Consider the following 18,645-nt stretch of genomic DNA (forward strand, 5'->3'; position numbering starts at 1 on the left):
CTTCCGGGTTCGGAAGCAGAAGAGAGCTGGTTCTGCTTCTTGTGACTGTTGTTCTCCCGACTTTCCAGCTCACTCCTCCCTCGTACCTTTCCCTCCGGCCAGTGGGATTTGGATTGAAATCTCCCCACTCTGTCGGCTACCACGGGGCAGTGAGATGATGCTGTTCACTGGAGGAGGAGCGGGTAAGTTCAGCGCTACCGTGTCCCGAACCCAGAGAACGAGTACGTGTGTGCCGTGAATTTAGCCTCTCCGCGGTTTAACTCAATTCTACTTGTTTGTCGTTTCTCCCATCCGCCCTCCCGCCTATCGACTGAAGTCGACAGAGAGCGGAGCCGTCTCGTTTACGTAGGAACGTGAGAAGGAGCTGGAGTTGGCCCTCTGGCCCGTCGAGCCTGCTCCGCCATTCAATAAGATAATGTCCATCTGGTCATGAACTCATCTCCACCTACCTGCCTTTTCCCCATAACCCTTAATCCCCCAAACTATGCAAAAATCCATCCAACCTCATCTTAAATATATTTACTGAGGGAGCTTCCACTGCTTCATTGGGCAGAGAATTCCACAGATTCACAGGTTTATTAGTTAACAATCAGCTTACAGATTCGGACATTTTAAGTTTGTGCAGTCGTGCCCTTGGGCTGAGGTTTTAAATACTTTGTTTTGGTTTATGTCTGCTCTATATTAAAGTTCTCTTTCCTTTTATTTATTACTAAGCCTTTTTATTTTTAGTTATTAGTTTTAGGAAAGTATTAACATTTTGACTTGGTGATTAATTAATATGCAGATTGTATTCTGATTTAATTCTTAAGACCTTGTTTTCTAAGATGGTGTATAAAGTTTTTTTTACTTAGCTGGTGTCTGGCATTGTTTTGACTATGGGTGATTTTTTTTCTTTAAAATTTGGAGACTTGCCATGGAGAGATGGAGTTTGGGGCGGGTCTCATAGTTTCCTGGCTTTGGGGGAGGGGTCTTCTTTAGTTAAGTAGTTTGCTTTTGAGCTCGTCAATTTCATCGACTTTGCCTCTAACTTCCACCCAACCCTCAAATTCAATTGTTCCATCTCGGACACTTCTCTCCCCTTTCTCGATCTCTCTGTCTCCATCTCTGGAGACAGACTGTCCACTGACATCTTCTATAAACCCACTGGCTCCCATAACTACTTTGATTATACCTCTTCCCACCCTGCCAAATGCAGAAATGCCACTCCCTATTCCCAGTTCCTCTCTCTCTTTGCCAGTGTCGGTGCGAGCAGCGGAGTGCGCAGGAGCAGAGTGCTGGGCTTTGGCTCAGCGGGCTTCGACAAGAAGCTTGCTTTTCATTTATTCTGACTAATCTGGGATCAGGTAATGGGGGAGACAGTTGGAGCAGTGGTGTGCTCCGTATGCAGTATGTGGGAGGTCAGGGTTAACACAGTTGTCCCTCATGACCACACCTGCAAAAGGTGCATCCAGCTGCAGCTCCTATCAGACCGAGTTAGGGAATTGGAGCAGGAGCTGGATGAACTACGGATCATTCGGGAGGCAGAGATAGATAAGAGGTATCGGGAGGTAGTCACACCGAAAAGACAGGAGGTAGGCAAATGGGTGACAGTCAAGAGAGGCAGGGGGAGCAGACAGAGAGAGCAGAGCACCCCTGTGGCCGTTCCCATCAACAATAAGTATAATTGGATACTGTTGGTGGGGATGACCTACCAGGAACAAACTGCAGTGGTCCTGTCTCTGGCACTGAGGTTGGACCCTCGACTAGGAAGGGGAGGAGGGAAGAGAAGAGAGCGGTATTGATAGGGGATTCTATAGTCAGGGAGGCAGATAGGAGATTTTGTGGGGAAGATCGGGAGTCTCGGATGGTATGTTGCTTCCCTGGTGCCGGGGTCCGAGACATCTCAGATCGGGTGCAGGTTACTCTCGAGAGGGAGGGCAAGAATCCAGATGTTGTGGTCCATGTAGGGACCAATGATGTGGGTAGGATGAGTGAGGGGGTCCTGCGTAGGGAGTTCAGGGAGTTAGGTGCGAAGCTGAAGAGCAGGACCTCCAGGGTAACAATCTCAGGATTGCTACCTGTGCCACGTGCGAGTGAGGCAAGGAACAGAAAGATTATACAGATTAATACGTGGCTGAGAGGATGGTGCAGGAGGGAGGGCTTCAGGTTTTTAGATAATTGGGCTTTGTTCCAGGGAAGGTGGGATCTGTTCCGAAGGGACGGTTTACACCTGAACTGGAGCGGTACTAACATTCTTGCAGGGAAGTTTGCCAGAGCTTCTTGGGGGGAGTTTAAACTAAATTTGCAGGGGTCGGGGATCCAGAATGTGAAAAAGGATAGCGAGATGAAGAATAAAGGACAGGTGGGGACTACACGGTTCCGGAATATTAAGTGTGTAGTAGAGGAAGGTGGGGCGGAACAAGTGATAAGGAGGACTCGTGTATAGAGGGATGGTCTGACGGAACATGGAGTTAAATGTGTTGAAAGAATAAGTAAATGTAGGAAGGACAACAAAATTCTAGGGCCGTATAGCCCGATGGGAGTTCAGAGAGCTGGGTTAAGCACAATAGGCAGCGATTCAAACAGAGAGAGGAGAAATGGGTTAAAAATTCTATATCTGAATGCACAAAGTGTCAGAAATAAGGCGGATGAGCTTGAAGCCCAGGTGCGAATGGGTAACTATGATGTTGTTGGGATAACGGAGACGTGGCTGCAGGGAGATCAGACCTGGGAAATGAATGTACAAGGGTATACGTGCTATCGTAGGGACAGAAATGTGGGCAGAGGGGGTGGGGTGGCCCTGTTGGTGAGGAATGAGATTCAGTCCTTTGCAAGGGGGGATATAGGGTCAGGAGAAGTATAGTCTGTGTGGATAGAACTGAGGAACAGTAAGGGCAAAAGGACCCAAATGGGTGTTGTCTACAGGCCACCAAACAGTAGCATGGATATTGGGTGCAAGTTGAATAGGGAGTTAACATTGGCATGTGGCAAAGGTAATGTTGCAGTAATTATGGGGGATTTCAACATGCAGGTGAACTGGGAGAATCAGGTTGGTGCTGGACCCCAGGATAGGGAGTTTGTAGAGTGCCTACGGGATGCATTCTTGGAACAGCTTGTACGAGAGCCGACCAGGGACAAGACTATTCTGGATTTAGTGTTATGTAATGAACAGGATTTGATAAGTGATCTCGCAGTAAAGGAGCCATTAGGAGGTAGTGATCACAATATGATAAGCTTTTATCTGCAATTTGAGAAGGATAAGGGCAGCTCGGAGGTGTCAGTGTTGCAGATGAACAAGGGAAACTATGGAGCCATGAGGGAGGAGCTGGCCAAAGTTGACTGGACGGATAGCCTAGCAGAAAAGACAGTGGAACAGCAATGGCAGGTATTCTTGGGAATAATGCACAAGGTGCAAAATCAGTTCATCCCCCGGAGAAGGAAGGATTCAAAGGGGGGAAAGGGGCCTCAGTGGTTGACAAAGGAAGTCAGAGACTGCATAGTATTTTTTTTAAAAAAGGAAATATGACGGAGCTAAGGTGAGTGGGAGGACAGATGATTGGGAAGTTTTTAAGGAACAACAGAACTTAACTAAAAAGACAATACGGGGAGAAAAAATGAGGTACGAACGCAAGCTAGCCAGGAATATAAAGGAAGATAGCAAAAGCTTTTTTCGGTATGTGAAGAGAAAGAAGATAGTTAAGAACAATGTTGGGCCCTTGAAGAATGAATTGGGTGAAATTGTTATGGGAAACAGAGAAATGGCAGAAGAATTTAATGAGTACTTTAGATCTGTTTTCACTAAGGAAGACACGAGCAATCTCCCAGATGTATGGATGGGCCAAGGACATAGGGTAACAGAGGAAATGAAACAGATTGACATTCGGAAGGAAACGGTGATGAGAAGACTGATGGGACTGAAGGCTGACAAATCCCCAGGTCCAGATGGTCTGCACCCTAGGGTACTAAAGGAGGTAGCCCTGGAAATTGCGGATGCATTGGTAATCATTTTCCAATGTTCCTTAGATTCAGGATCAGTTCCTGAGGATTGGAGAATGGCTAATGTTATCCCACTTTTTAAGAAAGGAGGGAGGGAGAAAACAGAGAACTATCGACCTGTCAGCCTGACATCAGTGGTGGGAAAGATGCTAGAGTCCATTATTAAGGATGATATAGTGGCATATCTAGATAGCGGTAATAGGATTGGGCCGAGCCAGCATGGATTTACCAAGGATAAATCATGCTTGACTAATCTGTTTGGAGTTTTTCGAGGATGTAACCAGGAAGTTTGACGGGGGAGATCCAGTGGATGTAGTGTACCTCGATTTTCAGAAGGCATTTGATATGGTCCCACATAGGAGATTGGTGGGTAAAATCAAAGCTCAGGGCATCGGGGGGAAGGCATTGACATGGATAGAAAACTGGTTGGCAGATAGAAAGCAAAGGGTAGCGGTGAATGGGTGTTTCTCGGAATGGCAGGTGGTGACTAGTGGGGTGCCGCAGGGCTCGGTATTGGGACCACAGCTGTTTACCATTTATGTTAATGATTTGGATGAAGGCATAGAAAATAACATCAGCAAATTTGCTGATGATACTAAGCTGGGTGGCAGTGTGACATGTGATGAGGATGTTAGGAGAATTCAGGGTGACTTGGATAGGCTGGGTGAGTGGGCAGATACTTGGCAGATGGCGCTTAATGTGAATAAGTGTGAGGTTATCCACTTTGGGAGTAAGAACAGGAAGGCAGATTATTATCTGAACGGTGTAGAGTTGGCTAAGGGAGTAATACAAAGAGATCTTGGAGTCCTTGTTCATCAGTCACTGAAGGTGAATGAGCAAGTGCAGCAGGCAGTGAAGAAGGCTAATGGAATGTTGGCCTTTATTACAAAGGGAATTGAGTACAAGAGCAAGGAAATCCTCTTGCATTTGTACAGAGCCCTGGTGAGACCACACCTGGTGTATTATGTACAGTTTTGGTCTCCAGGGTTAAGGAAAGACATCCTGGCTGTAGAGGAAGTGCAGCGTAGATTCACGAGGTTAATTCCTGGGATGTCTGGACTGTCTTGCGCAGAGAGGTTAAAGAGACTGGGCTTGTACACGCTGGAATTAAAGAGATTGAGAGGGGATCTGATTGAAACGTATAAGATTATTAAGTGATTGGACAAGATAGAGGCAGGAAATATGTTCCAGATGCTGGGAGAGTCCAGTACCAGAGGGCATGGTTTGAGAATAAGGGGTAGGTCATTTAGGACAGAGTTAAGGAAAAACTTCTTCTCCCAGAGAGTTGTGGGGGTCTGGAATGCACTGCCTCGGAAGGTAGTGGAGGTCAGTTCTCTGGATGCTTTCAAGAAGGAGCTAGATAGGTATCTTATGGATAGGGGAATCAAGGGATATGGGGACAAGGCAGGAACCGGGTATTGATAGTAGATGATCAGCCATGATCTCAAAATGGCAGTGCAGGCTCGAAGGGCCGAATGGTCTACTTCTGCACCTATTGTCTATCTGCTCCCAGGTGAGGCTTTCCATTCCAGGACACCTCAAATGTCTAAATTCTTTAAAGATCATGGTTTCCCTTCTGCCGTCATGAATGATGCCCTCACCCACCTCTCCTCCACTTCCCGCACTTTGGCCCTCACCCCATCCTCCCATCACCGCAACAGGGACTGTGTCCCCCTTTTCCTCACCTACTACCCCACCAGCCTCCGGGTCCAGCATATTATCCTCCGCAACTTCCGCCACCTTCAACAGGACCCCACCACTAAGGACATCTTTCCCTCCCTACCCCTCTCTGCTTTTCGCAGGAATCATTCCCTCCGCGACTACCTGGTCCACACGTCCCTCCCCACAGATCTCCCACCTGGTACTTGCCCCTGCAAGTGTAAGTACTACACCTGTCCCTACACCTCCTCCCTTACCACCATTCAATGCCCCAAACAAGCCTTCCAGGTGAGGCAACACTTCACTTGTGAGTCTGTTGGCGTAATCTATTGCATCCGGTGCTCCCGGTGCGGCCTCCTCTACATCGGCGAGACCCGACGCAGATTGGGGGACCGCTTCGTCGAGCACCTCCGCTCCGTCCGTCACAACAGACAGGATCTCCCGGTTGCCACCCACTTCAACTCTGCTTCACATTCCCATTCGGATATGTCCATACATGGCCTCCTCTACTGCCATGATGAGGCCAAACTCAGGTTGGAGGAGCAACACCTCATATACCGTCTGGGTAGCCTCCAGCCCCTTGGTATGAACACTGAATTCTCCAACTTCTAGTAATTCCCTCCCTCTCCCTTCCCTCATCTCAGTTTCACTCTGTCTCCTCCTCCTCCTACTGCCTATCAACTCTCTCATGATTCTGCCGCCTTCTACGACACAGTGCTGTCCCCTTACATTCCTTCTTCATCTTTCCTGCCTATCCCCTCCCTGTTTCCCCCCCCATCCCTTGATCTTTCCTCTGATTGGTTTTTCACCTGGCACCTACCAGCCTTCTCCTTCCCACCCACCTTCGTTATAGGGCCCCTGCCCCCTCCATTTTCAGTCCTGATGAGGGTCTCGGCCCGAAACATTGACTGTTCGTTTCCACGGATGCTGCCCGACCTGCTGAGTTCCTCCAGTGTGTTGTACGTGTTGTTTTGACCCCAGCATCTGCAGAGTATTTTGTGTTTTCTTTTGGGCTGCCTTGAAATTACAAAAATATCTGTATTGTTCTAACTTTCCATTCCTCTTTAAACTTTTTTCCACTTCCTTGTTCATGAGTTTCCTATGCAACTTGGTTAACCCTTTACATAACATATGGCTTATTTAAGGAAAATGGATAATATTATTAACTTTGTTTCATGGAACACGAATGGTTTGAATCATCCAATTAAACGGAAGAAGTTTTTCAAAATTTTTCGTAGATTGACTGCTCAGATTATTTTTGCACAGCAGACTCTTGAGGAAGGAGGATAATTAGCATTTTTTTTAAGGTTTTGGATAGGGCAACAGTTTCACTCAAACTCATCGACCAAAGTGAAAGGTGTTTACATTTTTATAGACCCTTCAATCTCATTTGTTCGTCATGACATAATCTCAGATCCTTATGGTAGATTTCTGTTAATGACTGGTTTACTCTATAACCAAAAAGTAGTTTTGGTTAATGTTTATGCAGCAAATACAGACTACCCTGAATTCTTTAAGCAGCTATTTATATCTCTTCCTAAATTAAATGAATATAGGTTAATAATGGTCAGAGATTTTAATTGCTGTTTGAATCCTATGTTGGATATGTCTGCGCCCAATCAGGTACTTCCAAACAAATCTGCTACTGTGGCGACCCACTTCCTAGCACACTCGAACCGGCTGACAATTAGCCAGCGTGCAGGCACAAAGGCTAGGTCCGCACCAAAGGGAGAAAAGCCTGCGGGGGTTTGTGAGTATGTGTCTCTTGGAGCATCCGCGCCCGGGGAGGGCGGGATGAGGGAGGCTTTAAAGCAAGGCTGTGAAGTTCGAATAAAATATTCTTTGATTGCAGTTTACCGACTCCGTGTCGTTATTTTAGCGCTGCGTGTAGCACACCGCTACAATTGGTGACCCTGACGGTCCAAACGATTTTTGGACCGGAGATGACCGACGCCGCATCTGTTCATGCGGTTTCGTTGAAACTGCCAAGCTTCTGGACGCTACGACCTCACCTTTGGTTCCAGCAAGCAGAAGCCCAATTCCACGTTCGGCAGATAACCTCGGAGGACACCCGTTACTACTACGTGGTGAGCTCCCTCGACCAGGACACAGCGGCCCAGGTTGCGGAGTTCGTACAGTCTCCCCTGGCGGACGGCAAGTACACGGAATTCAAAGCCCTGCTCCTAAGGACTTTCGGACTCTCACGCCACGAGCGAGCTGCCCGTTTACTGCACCTGGATGGCTTAGGAGACAGGCATCCATCAGCTTTAATGAATGAGATGTTGTCTCTGGCCGACGGACACACACCCTGCCTCATGTTTGAGCAGGCATTCCTAGAGCAGCTGCCTGAGGACATATGCCTGCTGCTGTCCGACGCAGATTTCAGTGACCCCCGGAAGGTGGCAGCCCGGGCGGACTTGCTGTGGAACGCCAAGAAGGTGAGTGGGGCGTCCATCGCACTGATCACCCGGCCACGCTCCCAGCAGCAGACCAGTCCGGGCCCGGCCGCAGAGCCCCCTAACCCCAGAGGCAGGAGTGGGGAGCCCAACAAACAATGGTGTTTCTACCACCAGCGGTGGGGTGCAGAAGCCCGCCGTTGTCGCCCGCCCTGCCAGTTCCCGGGAAACGCCAGGACCAGCCGCCGCTGATGGCTAAGGCGGCTGGCCTTTGGGATAGCCTCCTGTATGTTTGGGACAGCAGGTCGGGACGCCGGTTTTTGGTCGACACCGGTGCCGAGATCAGCGTCTTACCTCCGACGAGTTACGACACCCGCAACAGGGCACCGGGTCCCCCCCTGAGGGCCGTGAACGGCAGCACAGTAAGGACCTATGGCACCCGTCCGGTGCGGCTACAGTTCGGCTCCAGCCAGTTCACGTGGGACTTCACACTGGCCGCCGTATCCCAACTGCTTCTGGGTGCGGGTTTTTTGCGGTCTCACAGCCTACTGGTCGACCTGCCCAGGAAGAGACTGGTCCATGCCGAGACCTTTCAGACGTTCTCCCTGGGTGCAGCCCAGTTGTCAGCCCCTCACCTCAGCTCCATCACGCTGTCCGACAACGACTTCACCAGGGTCCTGGCGGATTTCCCATCGGTTCTGGCACCGCAGTTCACGGCAGCCATGCCCCGACACGGCGTACAGCACCACATCCTGACCCAAGGACCACCCCTCCATGCCCGCGCTCGGCGGCTTACCCTGGACAAGCTCCGACTTGCGAAGGAGGAGTTCAAGAGGATGGAGGAATTGGGGATCATCCGGTGGTCCGACAGCTCATGGGCCTCCCCCCTGCACATGGTGCCCAAAGCGACAGGGGGCTGGAGACCATGCGGCGACTACCGCAGGCTGAACGAGGCTACCACACCGGACCGCTACCCTGTGCCGCACATTCAGGACTTTGCAGCAAACCTGCACGGCGCACGGATCTTCTCCAAGGTAGACCTCATCCGAGGATACCATCAAATCCCGATGCATCCGGACGGCGTCCCCAAAACGGCTCTCATCACCCTGTTCGGCCTTTTCGAGTTCCTCCGCATGCCGTTCGGCCTGAAGAATGCCGCACAGACGTTTCAGCGGTTAATGGACGCGGTGGGACGCGACCTGGACTTCGCATTCATCTATTTGGACGACATCCTCATAGCCAGCAGCAGTCGTCAGGAGCATCTGTCCCACCTCCATCAACTCTATGCCCGGCTGAATGACTACGGTCTAACAATCAACCCGGCCAAATGCCAATTCGGGCTCGACACCATTGACTTCCTGGGCCACAGGATTACCACAGACGGGGCAACCCCTCTGCCCGCTAAGGTAGATGCGGTCCGCCATTTCCCCCGACCCCCCATGGTCAAAGGCCTTCAGGAATTCGTAGGTATGGTCAATTTCTACCACCGCTTCCTCCCTTCAGCTGCCAGGATCATGCGCCCCCTGTTCGCCCTGCTGTCCGGTCTGGGCAAGGACATTACCTGGGACGAGGAGTCCACCGCCGCTTTCATTCAAACGAAGGAAGCCTTGGCGAACGCCGCGATGCTAGTGCACCCCAGAATGGACGTCCCTACCGCCCTCACAGTGGACGCATCTAACACGGCAGTCGGTGGGATACTGGAGCAGCTCATCGAGGGCCGCTGGCAACCCCTGGCGTTTTTCAGCAAACACCTGCGGCCACCCGAGCTCAAATACAGTGCTTTCGACCGGGAGCTGTTGGCGCTATACCTGGCAATCCGGCATTTCAGGTACTTCTTAGAAGGCAGGCCCTTCACCGCGTTCACGGACCACAAACCGCTTACCTTTACGTTCATGAAGGTGTCCGATCCCTGGTCGTCCCGCCAGCAGCGCCATCTGTCCTACATCTCTGAATACACGACGGACGTCCGGCACGTCTCGGGTAAGGACAATGTCGTGGCGGACGCGCTCTCTCACCCTAACATTCACGCCCTTTCCCAAGGGGTAGACTTTGAGGCGCTGGCAGAGGCGCAGCAGGCAGGCGAGGATATCCCGAGTTACAGAACCGCAGTCTCCGGTTTGCAGCTCCAGGACCTCCCCGTAGGCCCAGGTGAGAGGACCCTACTCTGTGACGTCGCCACCGGCCAGCTCCATCCCGTCGTCCCGGCACTTTGGCGGCGACGTGTTTTCAACTCCATTCATAACTTAGCGCACCACTCCATCCGCACTACCGTCCGGATGGTCTCCAGCAGGTTCGTTTGGCACGGACTCCGCAAGCAGGCCAGTGAATGGGCCAGAACGTGCATGCACTGCCAGACGGCCAAGGTGCAGCGGCACACCAAAGCCCTGCCACAGCAGTTCCACCCCACCCACCGGTGTTTCGACCACATTCATGTGGATATCGTGGGCCCCTTGCCAGTGTCGCGCAGAGCGCGGCACCTCCTGACTATCGTGGACCGGTTCACAAGATGGCCAGAGGCGATCCCGCTCACCGACACCACCTCCGAATCTTGCGCCCAGGCACTGATCGCCGCCTGGGTGTCCCGCTATGGTGTACCGGCCCACATTACCTCCGACAGAGGCGCCCTGTTCACCTCCAGCCTGTGGTCAGCTATGGCCAGCCTTTTGGGGACTCAGCTGCACCACACCACTGCCTACCACCCACAGTCGAACGGACTAGTGGAGCGTTTACACCGTCACCTAAAGTCGGCTCTCATGGCCCGCCTGCGAGGAGCTAACTGGGTGGACGAGCTTCCTTGGGTCCTACTCGGCATCCGCACGGAGCCCAAAGACGATCTGCACACCTCATCGGCCGAGTTGGTGTACGGCGCACCCCTGGTTGTCCCCGGGGAGTTCATACCAGCCCCAAGGGGGCAAGAGGAAGAACCCGCAGCGGTCCTGGGCAGACTACGCGAGAGGCTCGGTGACCTGGCCCCCATACCCACTTTGCAGCATAGGCAGAACCCGACCTGCGTACCCAAAGACCTGCAGAACTGTAAGTTCGTGTTTGTACGAAAGGGCGGGCATCGGCCACCGCTGCAACGGCCCTACGAGGGGCCGTTCACGGTGCTCCGGAACAACGGGTCCACGTTCGTGCTGGACGTTGGGGGGAGAGAGGAGGTTTTCACGGTGGACCGACTCAAACCGGCCCACGTGGACCTGGCGCAACCGGTCGAGTTTCCGGCACCGCGGCGCCGAGGCCGACCTCCCAAACAGGGTCCGGCCCAGACTGTGGACATTGGGGGGTGTATCGCCGGTTCCGGGGGGGGGGGGGGTGTTATGTGGCGACCCATTTCCTAGCACACTCGAACCAGCTCACAATTAGCCAGCGTGCAGGCACAAAGGCCAGGTCCGCAACAAAGGGAGAAAAGCCTGCGGGGGTTTGTGAGTACGTGTCTCTTGGAGCATCCGCGCCCGGGGAGGGCGGGATGAGGGAGGCTTTAAAGCAAGGCTGTGAAGTTCGAATAAAATATTCTTTGATTGCAGTTTACCGACTCCGTGTCGTTATTTTAGCGCTGCGTGTAGCACACCGCTACACTACCTTTATTAATTCCTTTTTAGTTGACTCAGGAATTTTAGAAATTTGGAGGGTTTTTACATCCTAATGAAAAAGAGTTCTCTTTCTTTTCTCACATTTATCATAATTATTCTGGAATTGATTATTTCTTTATTGATTCTCGTTTAGTTTCGTCTGTTACTACCTGTGAGTATGATGCAATCGCCATTTCCGATCATGCCCTTTGAAATTATCAATTAAATTTAATGATGTGAATTTTAGTACTAGACAATGGTGGTTCAATTCTATCTTGCTTCAAGATTGAAATTTTGTTAATTTCATTAAAGAACAGATTGAATTTTTCCTTTCATCTAATTCAACGGAAGAAATTTCTGGTGGGATATTATGGGATACCTCTAAAGCATTTATCCGTGGACAAATTATTTCATATTAATTTCATAAACGAATTAATAGTGAGATACGTACATTGGTTGATAAGATTAAAGAAGTTGATAAATAATATTCTATTGCTCCCAATTTGGAGCTTTACAGAGAGAGTTGAACTTCAGATACAACATAGCTTGTTAATAACATCTCTGATTGAAAACCAATTACTTAAATCTAGGAGTCAATTTTATATACATGGTGATAAATCAAATAAATTATTGGCTAAACAATTGAAAGCTGCTTTGGCGGAATGACAGATTAATAAAGTTCGTAGACGGGACAGTACTTTGTCGGTTAACCATGATGAAATTAATAAATCTTTTCAAGAATTTTATACTAATTTATACCAATCAGAATTTCTGGATGATCCTACTATAATGCATGATTTTTTTTAAGGAAATTAAATATTCTGAAATTACCAGTTCATGAATGTTTTGCATTAGATGCACCCATTACTGAAGAAGGCAATTTTTTCAATAAATTCTGGTAAAGCACCTGGCCCAGATGGATATACAGCTGAAATTTTAAAAAACTTTTTGAGATTTACTCTCTCCCTGGTTATGCAGAATGTTTAAAGATGCTTTATTAGTAGGTAAATTACCACAATCCGTTTATGAAGCATCTATTTAATTCCTAAAAAAGATAAAGACCTCACTGAATGTGCATCATACCGGCCTATATCTTTGTTGAATGTGGATTCTAAGATCTTTTCCAAAATATTAGCAATTAGATTAGAGAAGGTATTGCCTCAAATTATTTCTGAGGATCAGACAGGATTTATTAAAAATCGTTACTCACATTTTAACATTAGGAGGTTAATGAACATTGTATACACTACGTCATCTAATACTTCAAAATGTGTTATTTCGCTTGACACCGAGGAGGCATTTGATAGACATGAATGGGATTATTTAATATACTTGAGAAATTTAATTTTAGTTCATCTTGGATTCAAATGTTATACCCTTGGCTGCTGTATTAACCAATAATCAGAGATCCCCTTTCTTTTGGGCTTTTTCAAGGTACCAGACAGGGCTGTCCTTTTAGCCCTTTACTATTTGATATCCTTGGAGCCCTTGGCAATTGTTATTCATGATTTACCTGATATATTTGGCATTATGCGGGGGAATGGGACGCATAAAATATCACTATATGTAGATGACCTGTTATATATTTCTAACTCGGAGAAATCCATTCCTGCAGTTATAACACTACTTGCCCAGTTTAGTAGATTTTCTGGTTACAAATTGAGTCTTGATAAGAGTGTGCTTTTCCCATTAAATATGCAAGTTCCAATTTACAGACAATCACCATTTAGATTGGTTACTGATTATTTTACTTGGGGGTTAAAATTGCTAAGTATAAGGATCTACTAAAAGTTAATTTTTTTTTACCTTTAATTGATCATGTTAAACAACTGTTTACTAAATAGTCCCCAATGTCCTTATCTTTGATTGGTAGAATTAATGCGATTAAGATGTTTATTTTACCTACATTTCTGTAACTATTTCAGGAGGTATCAATTTTTATTCCCAAATCTTTTTTTGATATTATTGATTCTAAAATTTCTTCATATATATGGCAGTATAGAAATCCCAGCTTAAGAAAGAAATATTTACAGAAATCAAAAAAGGAAGGCGGTTTGGCTTTGCCAAATCTTAGATTTTATTATTGGGCAATTTATATTCGATATTTAACATTTTGGACATGAGCTGGATGAAACTCAATCCCCAAGATGGATGAACCTTGAGCGGGATTCTCTACAGGGGTTTTCATTGGCTTCTATTCTAGGAGCTGCGCTTCCCTTTGCAGTTACTAAATTGAATAAACAAATGATTAATCCAATAGTTAAACATACAATATAAATATGGTTTCAATTTCATAAATATTTTGGATTGAATAAATTTATCTTGTCAATTCCTATTGTAACTAACTTTTTTTTCCAACCATCTACAATTGATCAAGCTTTTGTTTTAAGGAATAACATGTTTTCATGATTTATTCATGGATGATTGTTTTATGTCTTCTCCTTCTTCTGAATTCCAGTCAGTACATTCCCAAGCGACTCAATCTGTCCTCATAGTCTAATCCCCTCATCTCTAGAATCAGCCTGGTGAGCACCACCTCCAAAGCCAGTCCATCCTTCCTCAAGTAAGGAGACCAGAACTGCACGCAGTTCTCCAGGTGTGGCCTCACCAGTACCCTGTACAGATGCAGCATAGCCTCGTTGCTCTTAAATTCAATCTCTCTAGCAATGAAGGCCAACATCCCATTTGCCTTCTTGATAGCCTGCTGCACCTGCAAACCAACCTTTTGTGATTCATGCACAATCACTCCCTAGTCCCTGTGCACAGTACCATGCTGTAATTTTTCCCCATTTAACTAATAATCTGCTCTTCCATTTTCCCTTCCCAAGCATTTACACATTTACCTACCATTGTATTCCATCAGCGAGACCCTTGCCCACTCACTTAACCTATCTATATCTCTCTGCAGACTCTCTGTATCTTCGGCACAATTTGCTTTTACACTCAATTTAGCATCATCAGCAAACTTAGATACACTACACTCGGTCCCTTCTTCCAGATCTGACACCAGATCCGCTCCCGCTCCCTGGACATAGGATCTGTACGTCTCTCCCACTCACACACACATTCCCGTTCCACCATTGGGAGTACCTACAGGAGGAGCTGCCTTGAGAAGGCAACATCCGTCATCAAAGATCCTCACTTTTGGGCCGTGCAATCTTCTCGCAGCTCCCGCCATTCAGCCCTCCACACTGTCTACAACACCCCCAACTTTTGTGTCATCAGCAAATGTACTAACCCATCCCTCCACTTCCTCATCCAGGTCATTTATAAAATTCACAAGAAGGAGGGGTCCCAGAACAGATCCCTGAAGCACACCGCTGGTCACTGAACTCCACGCAGGAGTACGAGCTATCTATAACCAAACTTTGCCTACTGTGGGCAAGCCAATTCTGCATCCACAAAGTAAGGTCTCTTTGGATCCCATGCCTCCTTACTTTCTGAATGAGCCTTGCATGGGGAACCTTATCAAATGTCTTGGTGAAATCCATATACAGTGGCATGCAAAAGTTTGGGCACCCCTGGTCAAAATTTCTGTTACTGTGAATAGTTAAGCGAGTAAAAGATGACCTGATTTCCAAAAGGCATAAGGTTAAAGATGACACATTTCCTTAATATTTTAAGCAAGATTACTTTTTTATTTCCATCTTTCACAGTTTCAAAATAACAAAAAAAAAGGGCCCGAAGAAAAGTTTGGGCACCCTGCATGGTCAGTACTTAGTAACACCTCCTTTGGCAAGTATCACAGCTCATAAACACTTTCTGTAGCCAGAATTTGCTAGTATTTAATTGAATTCATTCTTCCCTCTGCCAGTGAAATGTTCCCCGTGCCACTGGCTGCAACACAAGCCCAAGTGGGGGGTGGGGGGTGGGTGGAGAGGAGAGGGCAGTTGGAGAAGTGTTCTTTTCATGAAATTCTACACTTTTTTCCCCCAAACATACCTTTGCTCATTGCGGTCAAAAAGTTCTATTTTAACTTCATCAGAGTCCACAGGACTTGTTTCTAAAATGCATCAGGCTTGTTTAGATGTTCCTTTGCAAACTTCTGACGCTGAATTTTGTGGTGAGGACACAGGAAAGGTTTTCTTCTGATGATTCTTCCATGAAGGTCATATTTGTGCAGGTGTCACTGTACAGTAGAACAGTGCATCACTACTCCAGAGTCTGTTAAATCTTCCTGAAGGTCTTTTTGCAGTCAAACGGGTTTTGAGTTACCTTTCTAGCAATCCTCCGTGCAGTTTGCTTGGAAGGTTTTCTTGGTCTTCCAGACCTCAACTTGCCTTCCACCATTCCTGTTAACTGCCATTTCTTAATTACATCACGAACTAAGGAAACAGCTACCTGAAAACGCTTTGCTATCTTCTTATAGCATTCTCCTGCTTTGTGGGCATCATTTATTTTAATCTTCAGAGTGCTGAAAGTTCGGCTGACAGTGTTAGTCTAGAGAAACCTGAGGTGGAAAACCTCTTGTGCGTGTGGATGCTGTGTGATCTGTTCCCCCGTTACAAATCAGTACCACGAAATAACAGCAAGTACAATTAAATGATTTAACTCTTTAATTCTTCATTTGACTAAAGGGTTAGTAAAGTAAAACAAAAAGAAAAGGGCCCATTTTAATGAAACAGTCGAATGGGCACAAGTTGGAGCTCACAGTTTCCTCCCGCTGGTCCTTTTCTTTTCACAATATTTTTATTCAGAAGAAAAAACAAGATTTACAGAGTGATACATAACATAAATTGTGTACATTCATATATTGTAATAGAATTGATCAAAATGTTATAGCATATCACATAAAGGTATACCACTCTGTAATCAAAAATTTAAAGATAGGTCATACATCATAAAAGAAATTTTTTATATAAAAAAGTCAACCCCCTACCAACTACCAAAGAAAAAAGCTGATGGATGATAATAGATAAATTAGAAAAAAAAACATATTCGCTTAAGAAGAGAAGATAGAAATATACATAAAAGTCTGTGCACTGTTAAGCTTTATAAATTGGAAAAGTAATTTAGGAAAGATCCCCAGATATCATAAAAAGATTGTTTCAAATTTAAGACTGAGCAGCGGATCTTCTCTAAGTTTAAATAAGACGTAATATCACGTAGCTATTGAAGATGTGCAGGAGGGGTAGACTCCTTCCATTTAAGTAAGATTGTTCTCCTTGCTAAAAGAGAGGTAAAAACTAAAACCTGTAAGTTAGGAGTATTTAAAGTTATATCTTCATTTGCAATAATACCAAACATGGTGGTCAGGGGATTTGGGTCAAATTGGACCCTAAAAAGTTGTGAGAAGGTATGGAATATTTCCCGCCAAAACTTTTCAATTTTAGGGCAAAACCAAAACATGAATTAAAGAGGCATCAGCAGAGTTGCATTTATTACCAAGTGGAGAAACATTCGGATAAAAACTGAGAGTTTCCAGTGATACAGAATAACCTATCAACTGGTCAAGTTCAATTGTATGACACACACTGCAAAGGAGCTTCTGGAAAAGTACAGAATCACCTGTACTACTGTTACTGAAAACTCAATGAACAATTACTCATACAGGTGATTATATAAACATTATTAGCAAACTGGAAGAAAAAGAACAATGTTACTCTAATCCAACACTACCTTCCTGTCTGCACTGAAACAATGTCAAAGGTCAACAGCAAAATAAAGCATCTTAAGGAAGGTCTTACCTGCGACTTCTCACTGCTCCCCCTCCCCACACCTGGGTCACTTACTCAGCCTCTTCACGCCAGAGCCTCTCAGCTCCCAACTCCAAAGACTCCAGCCTGCTTGACCCCAACTTCATTCTATTAGCTGCTGTTCATTACCTGATTACCCAATCACTATCGACTATCAATTTGCAAATGTGTCTCCTTTAAGGTCCTAGTGAGGTGAAACTTACCACCAAGTGGGACTGGGAAACGTTCGAAAAACCAACAGAGGGCAACTACAACAGCCACAAGGAAGGAAAAGTTGAAGTATGAAGGTAAGCGAGCTTAGCAAGAGTGCATGGCATTTCAGGAGAAATACGAGCATGGATAGAGCTTTGGCTATTGGAAGGGGGCAAAGAGTGGGAATTTAAGAGGTTCTTTTCTGATTGGCTGCCGTTCCTCAGGGGTCAGTTTTGGGGCTACTTCTCTGTACATTGTATATCAGTGATTTGGCTGATAGAATTGCTGGCTTTGTGGCCAAGTTTGTGGATGATACAGAGATATGTGGAGGGACAGGTAGAATTGTGGAAGGAGAGAGGGTGCAGAAGGACTTGGATTGATTCTGAGAATAGGCAAAGAAATGACAATTTTCCAAATGGAGAGAAAATTTACTCTAGCATTCCAACATAGCTGAACCATTTTTCCCTCTCAGCCCCAATCTCCTGCCTTCTCCCCATATCCCTTCATCCCTGACCAATCCATCAATCTCTGCCTTAAATATAACCAGTGACTTGGCTTCCACAGCCATCTGTGGCAACAAGTTATAGGTTGTGTGTGAGGGTGTGTTTTGGTTGTGTGTTTGTGTGAGGGTGTCTGCAGGTTGATGAAGGGAGATTGGGGCACTCAATGGATTTCTTGTTTTTAGCCGAGACACCAGACACGCTGGTCAGACGGACGTAGCAGTCTGTCACGTGATCCTTCTGCTCCCGCCATATCATCAGGACAGCACAGAATTGACTTCCGAGCACCTCCGAGCCAAGCTTTACGATCGACAGTGCATGTTGTATAACAGACGTGAGGAGCCCAGGCTTTGTCTGAATCGCCAATTTTCCACCCAAAGAACAGTAAAGGCTTTCTTAATAAGAGGAGTCAATTTCCGTCCTTGAGATCTTAGTGTATACTCGTCACAAATGTGACAAAGTATCGTAGTTGTTGCAACATTGGTAAGACATTCTGCAATCACAAATACTCCTGAAAATCCTGAGTGAAAAACCTTCCTCTAATATACCCCTTGAACTTCCCTCCCCTTAACTTAAAGCCATGTCCTCTTGTACTGAGCAGTGGTGCCCTGGGGAAGAGGCACTGGCTGTCCACTCTGTCTATTCCTCTTAATATCTT

At 46.7% G+C, this 18,645-nt stretch overlaps 1 long non-coding RNA gene across 1 annotated transcript in view; it reads left to right on the forward strand.

Moving 5' to 3' along the window:
• Positions 1 to 12: 12 nt before the first annotated feature.
• Positions 13 to 18,645, forward strand: part of LOC140732765 (uncharacterized) — a 113,349-nt gene continuing 94,716 nt past the window's right edge. The window contains exon 1 of the long non-coding RNA XR_012100131.1: positions 13 to 182. This is a non-coding gene — a long non-coding RNA (uncharacterized lncRNA). The remainder of the gene's footprint in view (positions 183 to 18,645) is intronic.

Source organism: Hemitrygon akajei, chromosome 1, assembly GCF_048418815.1.
Source record: "Hemitrygon akajei chromosome 1, sHemAka1.3, whole genome shotgun sequence".
NCBI lineage: Eukaryota > Metazoa > Chordata > Chondrichthyes > Myliobatiformes > Dasyatidae > Hemitrygon > Hemitrygon akajei.